General features: G+C 38.4%; 1 non-coding gene across 1 annotated transcript; it reads right to left on the minus strand.

Annotated features, from left to right (window-relative positions):
- Positions 1 to 9956: 9956 nt before the first annotated feature.
- Positions 9957 to 10059, minus strand: LOC149832608 (small nucleolar RNA R71). Its single transcript, XR_016433459.1, has one exon. It is a non-coding gene; the product is annotated as a small nucleolar RNA R71 (small nucleolar RNA).
- Positions 10060 to 17245: the final 7186 nt, after the last annotated feature.

Here is a 17245-nt window from a genome sequence, read left to right on the forward strand (position 1 = left end):
TTTATATGTGATTATAGCATGCTCATATGTGCTCTAATGCAATAAAAAAACTCTATATGTTATTATAACATGCTCATATGTGCTCTAAGGCAGTCAAAAAACTGAATATGTGATTATAACATGCTCATATGTGTTCTTAGGCAGGCAAAAAACTGAATATGTGATTCGAGCATGCTCATATGTGTTCTAATGCAGTGAAAAAAACTTTATATGTGATTCTATCATGCTCATATGTGCTCTAAGGCAGACAAAAAGTTATATATATATATATATATATATATATATGTGTGATTCTATCATGCTCATATGTGTGCTAAGGCAGTCAAAAAATTGAATATGTGATTATAGCATGTTCATATGTGTTCTAAGGCATCTAGAAAAACTCTATATGTGATTCTACCATGCTCAGATGTGCTTTAAGGCAGGCAAAAAACTATATATGTGATTCGATCATGCTCGTATGTGTACTAAGGCAGTAAAAAAATTGAATATGTGAATATAGCATGCTCATATATGCTCTAAGGCAGGCAAAGCAAAAATTTTTATATGTGATTCTATCATAAATGATATATAGCATGTTCATATGTGTTCAAAGGCAGTAAAAAAACTCTATATGTTATTATAGCATGCTCATATGTGTGCTAAGGCAGTCAAAAAACTGAATATGTGATTATAATATGCTCATATGTGTACTTAGGCAGTCAAAAAACTGAATATGTTATTATAGCATGCTCATATGTGTTCTAATGCAGTCAAAAAAACTTTATATGTGATTCTATCATGCTCATATGTGTTCTTAGGCAGGCAAAAAAACTTTATATGTGATTATAGCATGCTCATATGTGCTCTAATGCAATAAAAAAACTCTATATGTTATTATAGCATGCTCATATGTGCTCTAAGGCAGTCAAAAAACTGAATATGTGATTATAACATGCTCATATGTGTTCTTAGGCAGTCAAAAAACTGAATATGTGATTCGATTATGCTCATATGTGTTCTAAGGCAGACAAAAAACTGAATATGTGATTATACCTGAGAGGGACCTGAAATCGAAGATCCCCTATCCTGAACAGCGGCCTTGATCTCATTTCGGAGAAAGGGGGCGACAGTGTATTGGAAGTAGTTATTCAGTGATTCATTAATGATCTCGCATACATCATCACCGGAAAGAATAGTCGGCTGCTTGGAGCTTATGTCGGCGCAAGAAGTCGGTGAGCCGTAACTGGAAGAACCAATAACTGGTGAAATGTTCATATTACTCCCAAACCCGAACACGCGACCTTTTTTGGGTTCACCTGCTGCAGTCACCCATGCTGTAGGATCAAATGATGGATGCTGGGTACCGTCATCGCCATATCGCTCTACCATCTGTTGCTCATATGCCTCCTACAAAATAATGTTTAAATTATTCATTAATAATTAATGATAACATTATGATAACTTGCATATATATTGCAATGATTATTTATAGAATTAATACATACCGTTGTCGTTCTCGCCTTCTCTGATACGAAGACTCCCGTGGTCTTCCGTTTATGTGTTTCTACAAACACATCCTTATATGGTACACTGCCTCCTTTTTCTGCTTCCTGCGAAGTTAAATGACAAAAGATTTAGTACACAAGTTTGCAACAATACTTATAAAATTAATATTATATATTGATGAGTTACCATTTTCTTTAGGTGACTCCCAAATGTCTTAGATCCACCTGTGTGTAGATGGGCTTCGGGCATCTTCGATCGATTTTGTGCAGCCTTCGCAGAGCGATTTCTAAATGCATCTCCCGCCCACTTATCGCACATTTCATCCCAGTAATCTCTCCTGATAGTAATAGGACCATGGCCCTTCCACAGTAATGGATCATCTACTACGCCAGATGCTTTTTTTGCTGCAGTCTTCATAGTGTGCAGCATGTCTGCAAATCGATTGGCAGCCACCTTCTGCCACACCTTCCTTGCATCATTTTCTTCCACCGTAGTTGCGGAGCGATTCGAAGCCTACAAATATTTTCAGAAAGTTAGTAGACATTGCTTAAATAAATTAAATATGAAACACATTAACTATGAGGAACAACTGTATACCATGAATGAGGACCACAATCTGTCTAATACCTCCTTTGGGTACTCTTTCCATTGAGCAACTGGTCCTGGTAGATGTTGAAGAAGTGAATTCCTAATCTCCCGTACTACTTCTTGTGGCTCAAACCTCGTGCTGCACATGAATTGTTACACAGTAAATATCAATATAAAATATTTAAAAGATATGCAATAATTGAAAACAAAATACTTACGGTCGATTATCGATATACACTATTCGAATGAGTCTTCTTGTGCCAGTCTGAGAAGACCCTGTTTCCTGTGTTGGTTGTTGACTTGTGCGATCAACTGGTGTAGGTGGGTCGTGTACAGGCGCAACATCATCTGTAAAAAAATACATTAGAAATTCTCAGAATGCGCATTTGAACTAATCAAGCATCCAATTAGTTATATGATATACCTATCACAGGAGCCCGTGAAGATGAAGGCTGAGCCTGGCTACTACTGGATGAGCGACCACTATAACCTCCACGAACCATATTCTAACAAATAACATATGTCATACAATACATTCAAATAATTCACATCAAGTATTACAATGCATTCAAGTCATTCACATCAAGCATTGCAATGCATTCAAATAATTTAAATCATTCACATCAAGTATTGCACTAATTCAAATCATTCGTTAATTGCATAAATTATAATACATTCAGATAATTCAAATCATTCACATCAAGTATTACAATGCATTCGAATCATTCGTATCAAGTATTAATATACATTCAAATAAAATTTTTAATCATTCACACCAAGTATTGCAATACAACTCACATCAAGTATTACAATGCATTTAAATAGAGGTTTGTAGTATAAGATTTTGCTCACTAGCTTGAGAATTCTTTCTCGTCACTAGTTTGACTTTCTTCTTCTTCTTCTTCATTGTTTGCCCATCCACTTGGTACATCATTTGGATCACATTCCTCTATGAATGTTTCATCGGCCAATGGAGATATGACATGCATATCATGCGCAACATCGTGACCATAAGCGGAGTCACAGACATCATCTGATTGATAGTAATCACTGTCTTCAGCTAACTCATCTTTTTGTAACTGATCATACTCGGGGTATAGTTTGGATTTCACCTTGCAAACTGCCCACCATTCATTTCTATCTGACTTTTTTATACTCGGATATGAAGTATAATAAACTTGTTGAGCTTGCGAGGCTAATATGAATGGTTCATATGTTCCAAACCTGGATTTATGATTCACCTCCACAATGCCTGAAGCTTTGTCGAGTCTTGTTGCAGTTGGATCAAACCAATGACACTTGAATATCGTAACCCTGTTATTCATGCCTAAGTAAGTCAACTCCATTATTTCCTCTATAACACCGTAGTAATCATGTTCATTTTCACCGTAGCTGCTACCCTTGACACACACGCCATTATTTATCGTTGATTTGTTTATACCGTAGTCTTTTGTATGGAATCGATAACCATTTACGATATACCCGTTGTAGCATTGCACAACTTTGGTCGGACCATTTTCTAAATCACATATTTCTTGATCTTTAACATCACCATGGCGAACCTACGCACAGACATAAACAATTATTGTGATCACGATCAATTAAGTAACTTAGTGTTGTTTATAAGTACAAAATTTATGTTAGCTTCTTTACCAACTGTTTCAACCACTCCACAAACTTAGTTTCACGTTCTTTTTGTACTTCTGCATCAGTGAGATGTGAAACTTCGCTTTGCAACTCCAGATCAAATCGTCTGCAAACCACAAATACTTATATTACCGAGCCATGTATCCACATATAGAACATAAAAGGATTTATAATTGAGTTGCATATACATATACTTACTCGATGTATGGGTCGATCGCTGAGCAATTAAAAAGAATATAGATGTGTGCTGCATCTTGCTCTCGATCTGTCAATAGCCTTGATCGACAACTACCAAATGCATGCCCAAGTGGTTGAAATATCGACAGTTTGTCAGCTACAGTTACTTGTTCTCCATCATCATTACGAGGCGGGCATGTGTAACGTGTTGGAATATGAGGTTCGAAGTATATAGATGAGAAATTTGAAATCTCTTCTAAAGTGTACGCCTCACAAATAGAGCCTTCTACTCTTGCTTTATTACGAACCTTTTTTTTTAGGTTGAACATGCATCTGACAAGAATATACATTTCAAATTTTAAATATTTGTCATTAAAGAGACAAATATAAAAAAACATATACCTTTCAAATGGGTACATCCATCGATATTGCACAGGGCCACCAACCCTTAGTTCATATGGCAGATGTATGATCAAATGTTCCATAACATCGAAAAATGCTAGCGGAAATATCTTTTCTAACAGATAAATAGTGGTGATGACAGAGTCCTCGAGATTCTTTACATCTGATACAGCGACCTCCGATGCGCACAATGTTCTGAAAAATTCGGTCAACTCAGACAATACCCCCCATATAGGTTTGTCTAACATATCATGGAATGCTAGGGGTATCAATCGTTGCATAAAGATATGACAATCATGGCTCTTCAACCCATATAACTGTCCATCGTCAATCTTCACAGCCCGAGCAATGTTAGAGACATATCCATCTGGAAATCTCAGTTGTCTCAACCATTGACATACATGTTTTATTTGATCAGGTCCGAGCACGTACTTCGCCTTTGTGATGATGCATGAAATGCACATCATGTAAACAAGTTTTTCATGCATTTTGTATCAAGTTTAAGGTTTTAAACCCATGTTTAGATGTGCTTTGATAGTAAGGGGCTATGGTTCGAATTTCAGAAAAATCGAAGTTAAAATGAGAGAGTTATGGCTATTTCAGTGTTTGGGCACGGATTTCGAGGTGGATCGGATCCATATCTGACCCAATTAGGTCAATTGGACCTTGGATCAATTCTTAAAAAGCCCAAAATACAACTCACACACATATCCATACCCATTTCAAAAAGGTTTTGCAGAAAAACCCTCAGAAAGTGGCGCCTAGTAAAATATTTTTTTATAACCTTGTTTCTGAAAACTATCAAAAGTATAAATTGTAGTTTCCAGCAAACCCTAGGCGTCTTTGGCATTGGAATTGGCGCCTCCTACAGTGATTCTAGCTCCAGCACCTTACAACCTCTCATCCTACTTCATTTCCATCGAAAATTGGGTTTTTGCTTGGAAATCAAGCATTACTCTATCTCTCTTTCCATCCTTTTTCGCTTCTTTAGTATCCTTGCTGCGTTTTCTCACCATTTGCTGTGTTTTTGCAGGTGTAGCAGAGGTGGAGACCATTAATCTTGCTTGGAAGTGCGAAACACCCCAACAAGATGAGCCGGCCCTACCTCCATCCGGCTTTCTAAGCCCTCCGATCGCGAATCGGCACCCGTTCCATCTTCGGTGGATCTCCAACGTGTTGCAGCTGTAGATATCTTGTTCGTGGTGACATTCCAGCATTCTCGAACCGTTCGGGACGTCAATCCAAGGCCATTGTCCGCTCTCTTCTTCCCCACGATCGTCGGATCGCCCTAGAGGTAGATCTTCTTCTCCCTTTTCTTCTAGCTAAAACCCAAATCGTGTGTGCTTGTTTTTGTGTTTTCTTTTCTGTGTGTTTGCTGTATTTTTCGTGTTTCAACCTTAGTATAGCATTCGTGCACCGACCAGCACGTTAGATCTAGGTGTTGTTTCATTGTTTCATGATTCAAGGATCGATTTTTATTGTTTTTATGCAAAACGTGTAAATCGGCTAGAGGTTCTTTTAGCCGATTTGTTTATTTTTGTTTACAGCGTGTTCTACAATGTTTTTTTACAGAAAACTTGTTTTAAAAAGTTTATTTTGATTTATTCTGGGCGTTGGGACTGGATCAAAGAACGTTTTTATTGAAAACCAATAAATCGGCTAGATCCATTCTAGCCGATCTTGGTTCATTTTGAGTTTGAGCCTTTGATCGGTTTTTGCAGAAAAACTGGGTTAGCAGACCGCATTTAGATCATATTCAAGTTGAGTTTGCTGAAGTTCCATGTTGATTTGAGTATATGGTGTCGTGGGATTTGTTTTTCAAACATTCTTTGAATTAGAAGTGCATTTTTGTTAAGTGTGTGTGTTTAGATCGAGTAATCCGTGTAGTTAGCTGTTTGTGTGGTAGATAACAGTCTTGTGAGATTGTTTAATTCAAAGTTCATAGTATTAGTTTCGTTCTAAATATTGTTTTTGATGTTTTAGTGTTATTAGTGTTTCGTTGTTTTTGAGAAAAATACAAAAATTAAGTTTTCGTGTGTTCTTGATTATAGTGTCCAGTCGACTGTCGTTTAATGTTCATTTAGTCTAGTTGTTACAGTAGTACTTTGTTGATTAATATTTAGTTAAAGTCGATTTTTATTTTGTGGTAATTGTAGTGGTAAGTATCTTCAATTTGTGGTGTGTTGTGTTAGGCATGTAGTTAGGGTGTTGTTCATGTTCTATGTAATGTCTACTTCCAGTATCATATTTCATTAAAGTGATTGTCATTAGTGTAGTTAGATTGATTAAGATCCGTAGCATAGTATTATTTTAGTTTTGAATTTTTATGTTTTGAAAGGTCGATTTTTACTTAGGTAGTTGTCTTCCCCAAGGAGGGGCGGCAGCCATTAGAGCTCAATTCGAGCTCTAGGCTGCTTTTGGTAGCTTGTTAGCTTTTTAGTAAGTATTTCAAAGTGTCTAGCTACATTGTATTAGGATTTAGTATATTTAGACGTTTTCTTTTAGTATTTAGTAAGTTTGAATTAGGTGTTGTCGCCCTTAGTGTAGAGAGTCAAAATAATTTGGTACGTAGGGATCTTCTAGAATCGTGTGGTTTGTCAAAAAAAAAAAAATCTTTAAATTTTGAATGAGTCAAGGTAGAAGGGAGTTACATATTTAGTTTTGGAAATTTAGTTTGAAATCCAATTAAGTTGCCAAAAGGGGTTTCAACGGTTTTGAGAAAGAGAAGTTAATTATCTTCCAATTATTCTGAGAAAGTTCAAAACGGGTAGTCTTTGTGAGCTGGGCGAGTTTTAATGATTTCCAAATTTATTTTGCAAAGCATTTAAGGAAAGACAATAACTCCTCTTGGTTGGGATGGTTTCTACTTTACCAAAATATCAAAGTTGATTTAATCAAAGATTGTAACTCCCCTCTAGTTGGACGATTCTGAGAATTATCACTTTCCAATATTATCTTTGACATTTACTATTTCAGATTTCTCTAATCGTCCATAGTACTTTAGCATAAAGTATGTTTAATTATTTTAGTTAATAGAATTAACCTTAGTTACTAATTAGACCCCTAGTTAGATTGAGTTAATTAGAATTTACTTGATTCTTTTAGGTATATAATTAGTGTGAGTCTTAATTAATTAAGTCTTAATGTTAAGTGTTTAAATTAGCCAATGTCTAATTTAGTTAACCTAACCTAACCTAGTCAATCTAGTCAACCCAGTTAGGTTCGTCGTGTCCATAGTCTAAGTTGAGTACACCTAGTGAACCCAGTCACTCTAACCAAGTGTGGTGTGAGCTTAGTTCTATATTCAAACCATCACTCTTTGGTATTTAGTGAATTAGTACAATTTATTTTCAAGTTAGATTAATCTCAGTGTAAGTTAGTATAGGTTTTCATTTAGTCGATCTAATAGATTTTTCATTGTTTGTCTAAGGTGTTTGCTAACTATTTTTAGTAATTCAATTAGCTTAGTTGCAATTAGTTGGTATTCATTGCAGTCATTCATTCGTATAGTTAAGTGTATTTTTAAGTATATTAATTGCATTCGCATTATTAGTTCATTTAAGTTTAGTCAAAAAAAAAAATGCATATCATATTTAGTTTATATTTTATTTAGCATCATTGCATTTAACATTAACATACAATCTGTCATTTAGGTTGCATTAAATTTAATTTGCATTAGTTAGTGTTTAAATAGCTTTATAAAGTGAATAGTGCATTCAAAACAAAATCCAATTTTTGCCCTCTCGCACTATCGTCATTTCATGTGCAAAAATTTCACGTTTTTAAATTATTATTTTCTATTCACTTTATTAGTGTGTTAACTGCCTACAGACCAAATTTCAGCTCCATCAGAGTTGATTTGGTCTGATTTTTAAGCATTTTGTGAAAACCGCTTTTTCTGGTTTTTAAATTTTGGGACTTGCGATATCTTGATTTTTCCCAGTTTTGAAACGCTTATATCTGGAGTTCCAGATATTGTTTTTCAATTCTGTAAAAACTGTCAATTTGTTTAATCTGTCAGTTGCAGAACAGAACAAATTTCGGGAAAATCGGACTTCGTTTGCCCTGTCAAACAGTGGTTTTTCGATAACCTGTCAGCATGCTATTTTACACTAGTTAGGGGCAGTTTCGTAATTTTCGTAGTTTCGGTAATTTAGACTTGTTTTCTATAATTTCTGCGTGTTAGGATTTGCATCATCATCATACAGCATTAGTAGAGTGAAATTGGTTAATTTTAGAATTAATTTAGTATTTTATTTAGTTTTTGTTTGATAATTAGCATTTGTTTCGTAATTTTCGTACAATTAGAAATAGTTTTAGTTATTGTTTTAATTGTTAGAATAGAAAACTAACTTGGTATTTTTCTGCATTTTTAGGTTGAAAAGCATATTTAGTGTCCAGGGTTATTGACCAAGTTAGAAGATTCTCTACATGGCAAAAAGGACGGAAATACCCTTGGCGCGGAGCAGAAGACTGATTGCTTGATTACTTTTCTTTTAGTGATTATTTGCAGTTGTATTAACTTTATAATTGTAGGTTGACATTTGTCATTAATAAATTGAATTTTATAGAAATATTGTGGTTAATTCCTGTTCCCTGTGGATTCGACCCGTACTTACCACTTTGTGGAAAGTCGGTTTTTAAATTTTTGGTTGACGATTTTCCAAAGTTTTATTGAAAATACTTGTTTTAAAAAGAGCATTCCAAAATATCAACCAAATTTTGGCGCCGTTGTCGGGGAACGGCGAATTAATTACTTTATTTCTTAGAGTTTGATTTATTAATTTGTTTTAGTTAGTTAATTAGTCGTTTTATTTTTAGTTAGTAGGATTAGTAAGTGAATATAGGATTAACATAGTTATTAAATATATGATTCACGTTCTGTTCTTTCTAGGATTCACTTAAAATTCATTCTGCAAGGACGAGTAGACAGGTGGGTTTTAGAAAAACTTAGTTGTGATTTCCTGTATTTATCTTTTCAGTACTTTAGAATAGTTTAATTTGTTATTTCATTTACTTAGTTAAATCATTTTGACATAGTTAGTTTAGCATAGTGTTTAGTAGTTGTTTATTTTGTGTATTTTCATTTTAGTTTTTGTGTTAGTTTATATATATATTTTTTTAGTTAGTTAGGTCGTTGGCTTACATCTGGTCGTAGTACCAGTGTATGCAGGGTCGACGAGGTCTAGGAACCCCATTACACCCATTTGTTGACAACCCAGAGAGAATTTTACATTCTCATCGAAGTTCGGCAACAATGGCTGACATGGATCCTCCACCCCCAGTTCTTTCACGCCCTCTACGGGAATATTTCATTCCCACAGACTATGTTCAGGCATCCTGCATTCGGAGACCCGATGTAGGAGCGCCACATTATGAGATTAAGGCCAGCATTATTCAAATGCTTCCATCCTTTTATGGCCTTAGTCATGAGGATCCCTACAGACATTTGGATGAATTCCTCGAAATCTGTTCTACTGTTAAGATACAGAATTTCGATGATGATGCGTTGAGGTTGACTCTATTCCCCTTTTCATTGAAGGACAAAGCCAAGTATTGGCTGAAGTCCTTAGATTCTGTAGAAATAGAGTCATGGGATCAATTGCAACAGGAGTTTCTTCAGAAATATTTTCCCATTGGTCGTACGAACCAATATCGTAGAGCCATCACTAGCTTTTCAGAGCTAGATGGTGAGCGCTTTCATGAGACCTGGGAGAGAATGAAGGATCTCCTCAGGAAATGTCCCCATCATCAGGTGCCGAAATGGCAACTGGTGTAGAGCTTCTACGATGGATTGTCTGACAAGAATCGTCAGATGATCGACTCTTCATGTGGAGGGACATTCATGCTGAAGAGCGAAGATGAAGCATAGAGGTTATTTGATATATTGGCCGAGAATTCTCTCCACCATGCTTCGAGCTCTCATTCTGATAGAGCCACACCCAGCATTCAGAAGAAAGCGGGTGTTCTTGAAATTGGTCCATCTACTGCACTACAGTGCAAGGTAGACATGATTGCTCAGAAGTTGGACCAGCTTCTTTCAGGACCATCCACTACACAGCAGGTGTGTACTCTTTGTGCCAGTCCGGCACACGAGATCACTGAGTGCCCTTCGGCAGCTCAGTACCCTGAATTTGTTCAAGAACAAGTTCAGGCAGCTCAGGGTTACGTCAGACCGCCAAATAACCCATTTTCATCGACATATAATCCGGGTTGGCGTAACCATCCCAATTTTTCATGGAAGAATCCACAGTCTTCCATGCAGATGCCTACTTCCTCTCAGCCAGTTCGGCAGCCATCTTTTACTCAGCCATTTCAAAGACCGAACTATTCTCAGTCTTCTTCTTCTTCAGTTCCTTCCCCGATTCAGCAGGAGTCTGCCCCGCAGACATCTTTTGAGGAAAGACTTCTCCAGGCATTCCAAGAGGTGAAAACCTCTAATCAGAATGCCTTCGAGAAGTGTAGCCAGATTTTGAGCTCACATACGCAGTCCATTGCGAAGTTAGAGTCACAAATGGGACAGTTAGCTGAGGCTATTAGTAGGAGACCCGAGGGTACATTGCTGAGTCAGGCTGTCATGAACCCGAAGGGTAAGGACCAGATGACTGGAGGCCTATTTCATACCGAGACACAGCAGCAGGCCAAATCGGTTATGGCCCTGAGGAGTGGACGTGAGTATCATGTTGAGAGCAGAGAGCGAGAGAGTAGAGAGAGGATACAGGAGCCAGAGACCGTTGTTTCACCCACGTTGGCTCAATCATCATCATCCCCCCCATCATCATCACCTTCACCATCTTCATCATCTTCATCCTCAGAGAAGAAGAAGAAGGATAGGAGTGAACCTTCTCACAAAGAGGAGGAGCCAACAGAGTATATTCCCCCACCACCCTATCCCAAAGTATTAGAGTCTCCTGGTTATAGAGGGAAGCAAGGGGCAAAGATCCAGGACATGCTTGACATCTTCAAGCATGTGCAGATCAACCTACCTTTGCTCGATGCTATTCAGCAGGTGCTGGCATATGCCAAATTCCTGAAGGAACTATGTACGCAAAAGCATAAATCTAGAGAGCGAGTTCCTAACAGGGTCCATCTGACTGAGCAGGTGAGTTCAGTACTTCAGCATCAGACACCACCAAAGCTCAAGGACCCTGGAGCCCCTATCATTGCGTGTACCATAGGGAACATCCGGATAGAACGTGCATTACTCGATCTTGGAGCAAGCGTGAACATTCTGCCCGGATATTTCTTTGATTCTTTCGGGCTAGGTGAGATGAGATCGACTCCGATTACACTGCAGCTGGCAGATCGTTCCGTCAAGGTACCGAGAGGTGTCTTGGAGGACGTGCTAGTTAAGGTGGATGACTTTTATTTTCCAGTCGATTTCATTATTCTTGATATGGAAGGAGTGGATAGCCAGCACCAGACTCCGATTATTTTAGGTAGACCATTTTTGGCGACTGCCAATGCGTGCATCAACTGTAGGACCGGAGCCATGGATCTCTCATTTGGCAATAGGAAGGTAAAGCTGAATATTTTCAATGCCGCAATGGGACCAGCAGGAGACATGGACTGCTTTCATGTAGACATTGCACAGGAGTTAGTGGAGGAGCAACCCGAGTTGTACATTACTGAGGATTATTTAGATTTGTATCATATAGAGAAGAATAGCTGTGTAGATAGTGTAGACGTGTCTAGAGTGTCATCAGAGAGACCACCTTGGAGAGCTGTCAGGGAGCCTCTTCCACCACTTGCAAAGACCCCCGCCAAATCGTCGATAGAGTCGCCTCCGAAACTTGAGTTGAAACCCTTACCGGATTCACTCAAGTATGCATATCTCGGAGATGATGAGACTCTGCCTGTGATCATCTCATCCTTGCTCACTGAGGAGCAGAAACAGAGATTGCTGACTATTCTTCGAGAGCACAAGGCAGCGATTGGATGGGGAGTTGCTGATCTAAAGGGGATTGATCCTTCATTCTGCATGCATAGGATCCATTGTAATGAGGAAGTCAAGCCCTTTAGGGATATGCAGAGAAGGCTAAATCCCAACATGAAGGAAGTGGTGAAGAAAGAGGTGGTGAAGTGGTTGGATGCCGGAATCATTTACCCTATTTCTGATAGTCAGTGGGTCAGTCCGATTCAAGTTGTGCCGAAGAAGTCAGGACTCACTGTGGTTGAGAATGAGAAGGGTGAGAGAATTCCGATGAGGACCACTACAGGATGGCGAGTCTGCATCGATTATAGGAAGCTGAATGTGGCAACTAGGAAAGATCATTTCCCATTGCCATTCATTGATCAGATCTTAGAGAGACTCGCAGGACAGAGCTACTATTGCTTTCTAGATGGATATTCAGGATACAATCAGGTAGTTGTCCATCCTGATGACCAGGAGAAGACCACGTTTACATGTCCTTATGGCACCTTCGCGTTTAGACGTATGCCGTTCGGGCTCTGTAATGCCCCGACTACTTTTCAGAGGTGCATGCTTGCTATCTTCTCGGACATGATTGATGATGTGATGGAAGTTTTTATGGACGACTTTTCAGTGTATGGCTCCTCTTTTGAAGATTGCCTCCAAAAACTTGCTCGAGTACTGAGTAGGTGTGCGGAGACCAATCTCGTCTTGAGTTGAGAAAAGAGCCATTTTATGGTCCAGGAGGGGATTGTGCTAGGACACATTGTGTCCAAGCGTGGTATTGAGGTTGACAGAGCAAAGGTGGAATCTATTTCTCGTTTGACTCCACCCACCTCTGTGAGGCAGATTCGATCATTTTTAGGGCATGCTGGATTTTACAGGCGGTTCATAAAAGATTTTAGCAAAATCTCTCGACCGCTTTGCACGTTATTGGAGAAAGACCAGCCCTTTGATTTCGGTGAGGATTGTATGAAGGCCTTTGAGATTCTCAAAGAGGCCTTGATTACTGCACCTATTTTGAGACCTCCAGATTGGACTCTCCCATTTGAGATTATGTGCGATGCATCTGATTATGCTATGGGGGCCATTTTAGGACAACGCATTGATAGGAAACCCTATGTGATCTACTATGCAAGTAGAACTCTGTCTGATGCCCAGATGAATTATACTACGACAGAGAAGGAACTACTTGCGGTAGTTTTCGCATTGGATAAATTTAGGTCCTATTTACTCGGTTCGAAGGTGGTTGTCTATTCTGACCATTCTGCATTGAAATATTTATTGAATAAGAAAGACACCAAACCGAGATTGATTCGTTGGGTACTACTACTACAGGAATTTGATCTCGAGATTCGAGATAAGAAGGGAAGCGAGAATGTAGTAGCAGACCATCTTTCCAGACTGATAGTGGAGACCACGCAGGATCAGAGGCCGATCAGTGATTCTTTCCCCGACGAGCAGATCATGTCAGTCAGTACATCGCAGTTACCCTGGTTTGCAGATATTGTGAACTATCTGGTTTCGAGACAGATACCTGAGCATTGGAACAAGAATGAGCGTGAGAGATTCCTATCTCAGGTGAGGCACTATTATTGGGATGAACCAGAGTTGTTCAAATACTGTGCAGACCAGATCATTAGGAGATGTGTTCCGGAGGAAGAGTACCAGTCCATTCTGAATTTTTCTCATTCATTAGCCTGTGGAGGGCATTTTAGTAGTAGGAAAACGGCTGCAAAAGTTTTGCAGTCAGGATTTTATTGGCCCACACTCCACAGGGATGCTCATGAGTTCTGTAGGCGATGCCTGCAATGTCAGCAGATTGGGAACATGTCCAAGAGGGACATGATGCCCTTGCTTCCGATTTTGATAGTCGAGATTTTTGATGTTTGGGGCATTGATTTCATGGGACCATTTCCGCCTTCATTCGGAAATTTATACATTCTGGTGGCGGTTGATTATGTGTCCAAATGGGTCGAAGCGGTGGCAACCAAGACCAATGATCATAGAGTAGTGCTTAAGTTCATTAAGCACAACATTTTCAGTCGTTTTGGGGTGCCACGTGCGATGATTAGCGATGGTGGCAAGCATTTTAGGAATATACAGATAGCTTCTCTGTTGAGAAGATATTCTGTCAATCATAGATTCACCACTCCATATCATCCGCAGACTAGTGGACAGGTTGAAGTGTCCAATAGGGAGATTAAGCGAATTTTAGAAAAGACAGTTCGTCCGGACCGCAAGGATTGGTCCCAGCGCTTAGATGATGCACTTTGGGCATATAGAACTGCATTTAAGACTCCCATTGGCATGTCCCCGTATCGCCTTGTATTCAGGAAAGCATGCCATCTTCCTATCGAGCTAGAGCATAGAGCGTACTGGGCTATCAAGAAATTGAATTTTGACCTCACCCAGGCTGGCAAAGAGAGAGCACTGCAACTCTCAGAATTAGAAGAACTCAGGAATGATGCATATGAGAATGCCAAATTATACAAAGCTCGCACAAAAGCATTTCATGATAAGCATATTGTCAGAAAAGTGTTTGAGCCAGATCAGAAAGTGTGGCTATACAATTCTCGTTTACATTTATTCCCAGGGAAGTTAAGATCGAGATGGACAGGTCCGTACATTGTAAAAGAAGTATTTCCCCATGGAGCAGTGACACTATTCGATCCTATGACCCAAGGTACATTCAAGGTAAATGGGCAAAGACTGAAGCCATTCATTTCAGATGCCTTGCAAGATGGTGAGTGTGAGATAGTGCATCTCACGAAGGCATGAGGGTTCAACCAGAGGGATGTATCATATGTACATTATTTCTTTTCATTTCAGAGTTTTTATTTATTTAGTATTTCATTTCACATGTGCTAATTTGTGTTTTGATGTATGCAGGATGAACTTAACAATTAGTATATCAATTACCAGGTACAGAGAAGAGCTTTCAAAGAATTCAAGGATCAGATAAAAATCAACTTCAGAAGCTCAAAGCAAATCAGGTTGTATCTATCCTTTCTCCCATATTTTTGTTAGTGTCTTTTAGTGTGCATTTGCATTACATGTTTATTCATTTTGTATGCCACTAGGGACAGTGTCATTCAAGCATGGGGGGGTGGTTTAGATGCATGCACACAAAAATACACAAATTTTTTTTTATGACTGGTAATCAAAGTAGGCATTTGAGAACAAAGTGTAGCATATATGATTGTTTTTGGCATAATCTAACAGTTTATAAATTTTTAAGCCCCATAAAAAATTTTATGTTCTGAACTGAGTCAAATAGAGTAGTTATTCATGAGAAAATTCAAAGAAAAGATAGTATTTGACTGTTCGAAAATTTTGAATCACTTTAGTATAAGTATGCACAGTATGTTTTCTGAAAGAAATAAGCAATGGAAAGATGTGTTTGAAAAATGAGTTTAAAAGAATAGAGCTACGTTTAGTTGTTGATGTCTTCGTGAATCCTAGTAGTAGAACTCAGACACGAGATGAAGTGTTTGAGTATTTTAACGAAAAGGATAACGAAGGAGATCATCTTCTTGTCTAAGTCGATATCTGTGGCCTTTGTAGTTCGAGTAAGTAGAATCTGAAGGGTGTTTTACACCTGGTGCCCCAAAGCCAACTGGTTTGGGAGTCACTGGTTTGAAAGCTTGTTACATGGACTGCATAGAAAGCCTAAGAGATAGAGACATTGCACATGACAAGAGGAAGACTATACGTAAACTATTAGAATAGAAGGTCTAGTGACTCGAGCACTTAAGTCCGAGGGATACTCTGTATCTAGTGCCCTATGGTCGGCCGACTTGGGAGTCACTGACCCAAAGCTCGCTACACGGGTCACGAAAACTGACTATTCGAAATAGTGCTCATATGAGAAGAATGCGCAAAAGCTCAAAAGTGGAAGAAAAAGAGTGAAAATGAAAGAAAAGAATGAGCTAAATAAGAAATTTTTCATTGCTTAAGCATAAATGTGTATTACTGTGCAGAAAATATACAAGTGAGAATAAATGAGTAAAACATGAAAATACTTGACTTTCGGAAAAATCATGAACTAGCTACAATATTAGAAAAGTGAAGGAAAAGAATTTTTACTGTGGTGGCATGAGATTTTTAAACTTGTTTTGAGAATGTCAATTACATGAAATATGTATTATAACTGTATCTTTAAGAGCCTAATATTTTTGAAAGATCATCCTCGCATTTCATTGATGTTTGTGGGTAGCATCGCTGCAAACCCTCAGGAGACCTTACTCGTCCACTAGTGTAAGCTAGGGGTTTAAAGGGCTTGTTGCATACGCTAAATGCAAACGTGATTCCTACGAAAGTGAGTTAGTATTATGCATTCATACTTAGCATTTCTTGTCTTCGTTGCATAGCATAATTAGGGTTTGTTAAGGGACTAACAAACATTCAAGCATGGGGGTATTTGATGATGCATGAAATGCACATCATGTAAACAAGTTTTTCATGCATTTTGTATCAAGTTTAAGGTTTTAAACCCATGTTTAGATGTGTTTTGATAGTAAGGGGCTATGGTTCGAATTTCAGAAAAATCGGAGTTAAAATGAGAGAGTTATGGCTATTTCAGTGTTTGGGCACGAATTTCGGAGTGGATCGGATCCATATCCGACCCAATTAGGTCAATTGGACCTTGGATCAATTCTTAAAAAGCCCAAAATACAACTCACACACATATCCATACCCATTTCAAAAAGGTTTTGCAGAAAAACCCTCAGAAAGTGGTGCCTAGTAAAATATTTTTTTATAACCTTGTTTCTGAAAACTATCAAAAGTATAAATTGTAGTTTCCAGCAAACCCTAGGCGTCTTTGGCATTGGAATTGGCGCCTCCTACAGTGATTCTAGCTCCAGCACCTTACAACCTCTCATCCTACTTCATTTCCATCGAAAATTGGTTTTTTGCTTGGAAATCAAGCATTACTCTATCTCTCTTTCCATCCTTTTTCGCTTCTTTAGTATCCTTGCTGCGTTTTCTCACCATTTGCTGTGTTTTTGCAGGTGTAGCAGAGGTGGA

This window comes from Nuphar pumila, chromosome 7 (genome assembly GCF_984573655.1).
Source record: "Nuphar pumila chromosome 7, dmNupPumi1.hap1.1, whole genome shotgun sequence".
NCBI classification, from domain to species: domain Eukaryota; kingdom Viridiplantae; phylum Streptophyta; class Magnoliopsida; order Nymphaeales; family Nymphaeaceae; genus Nuphar; species Nuphar pumila.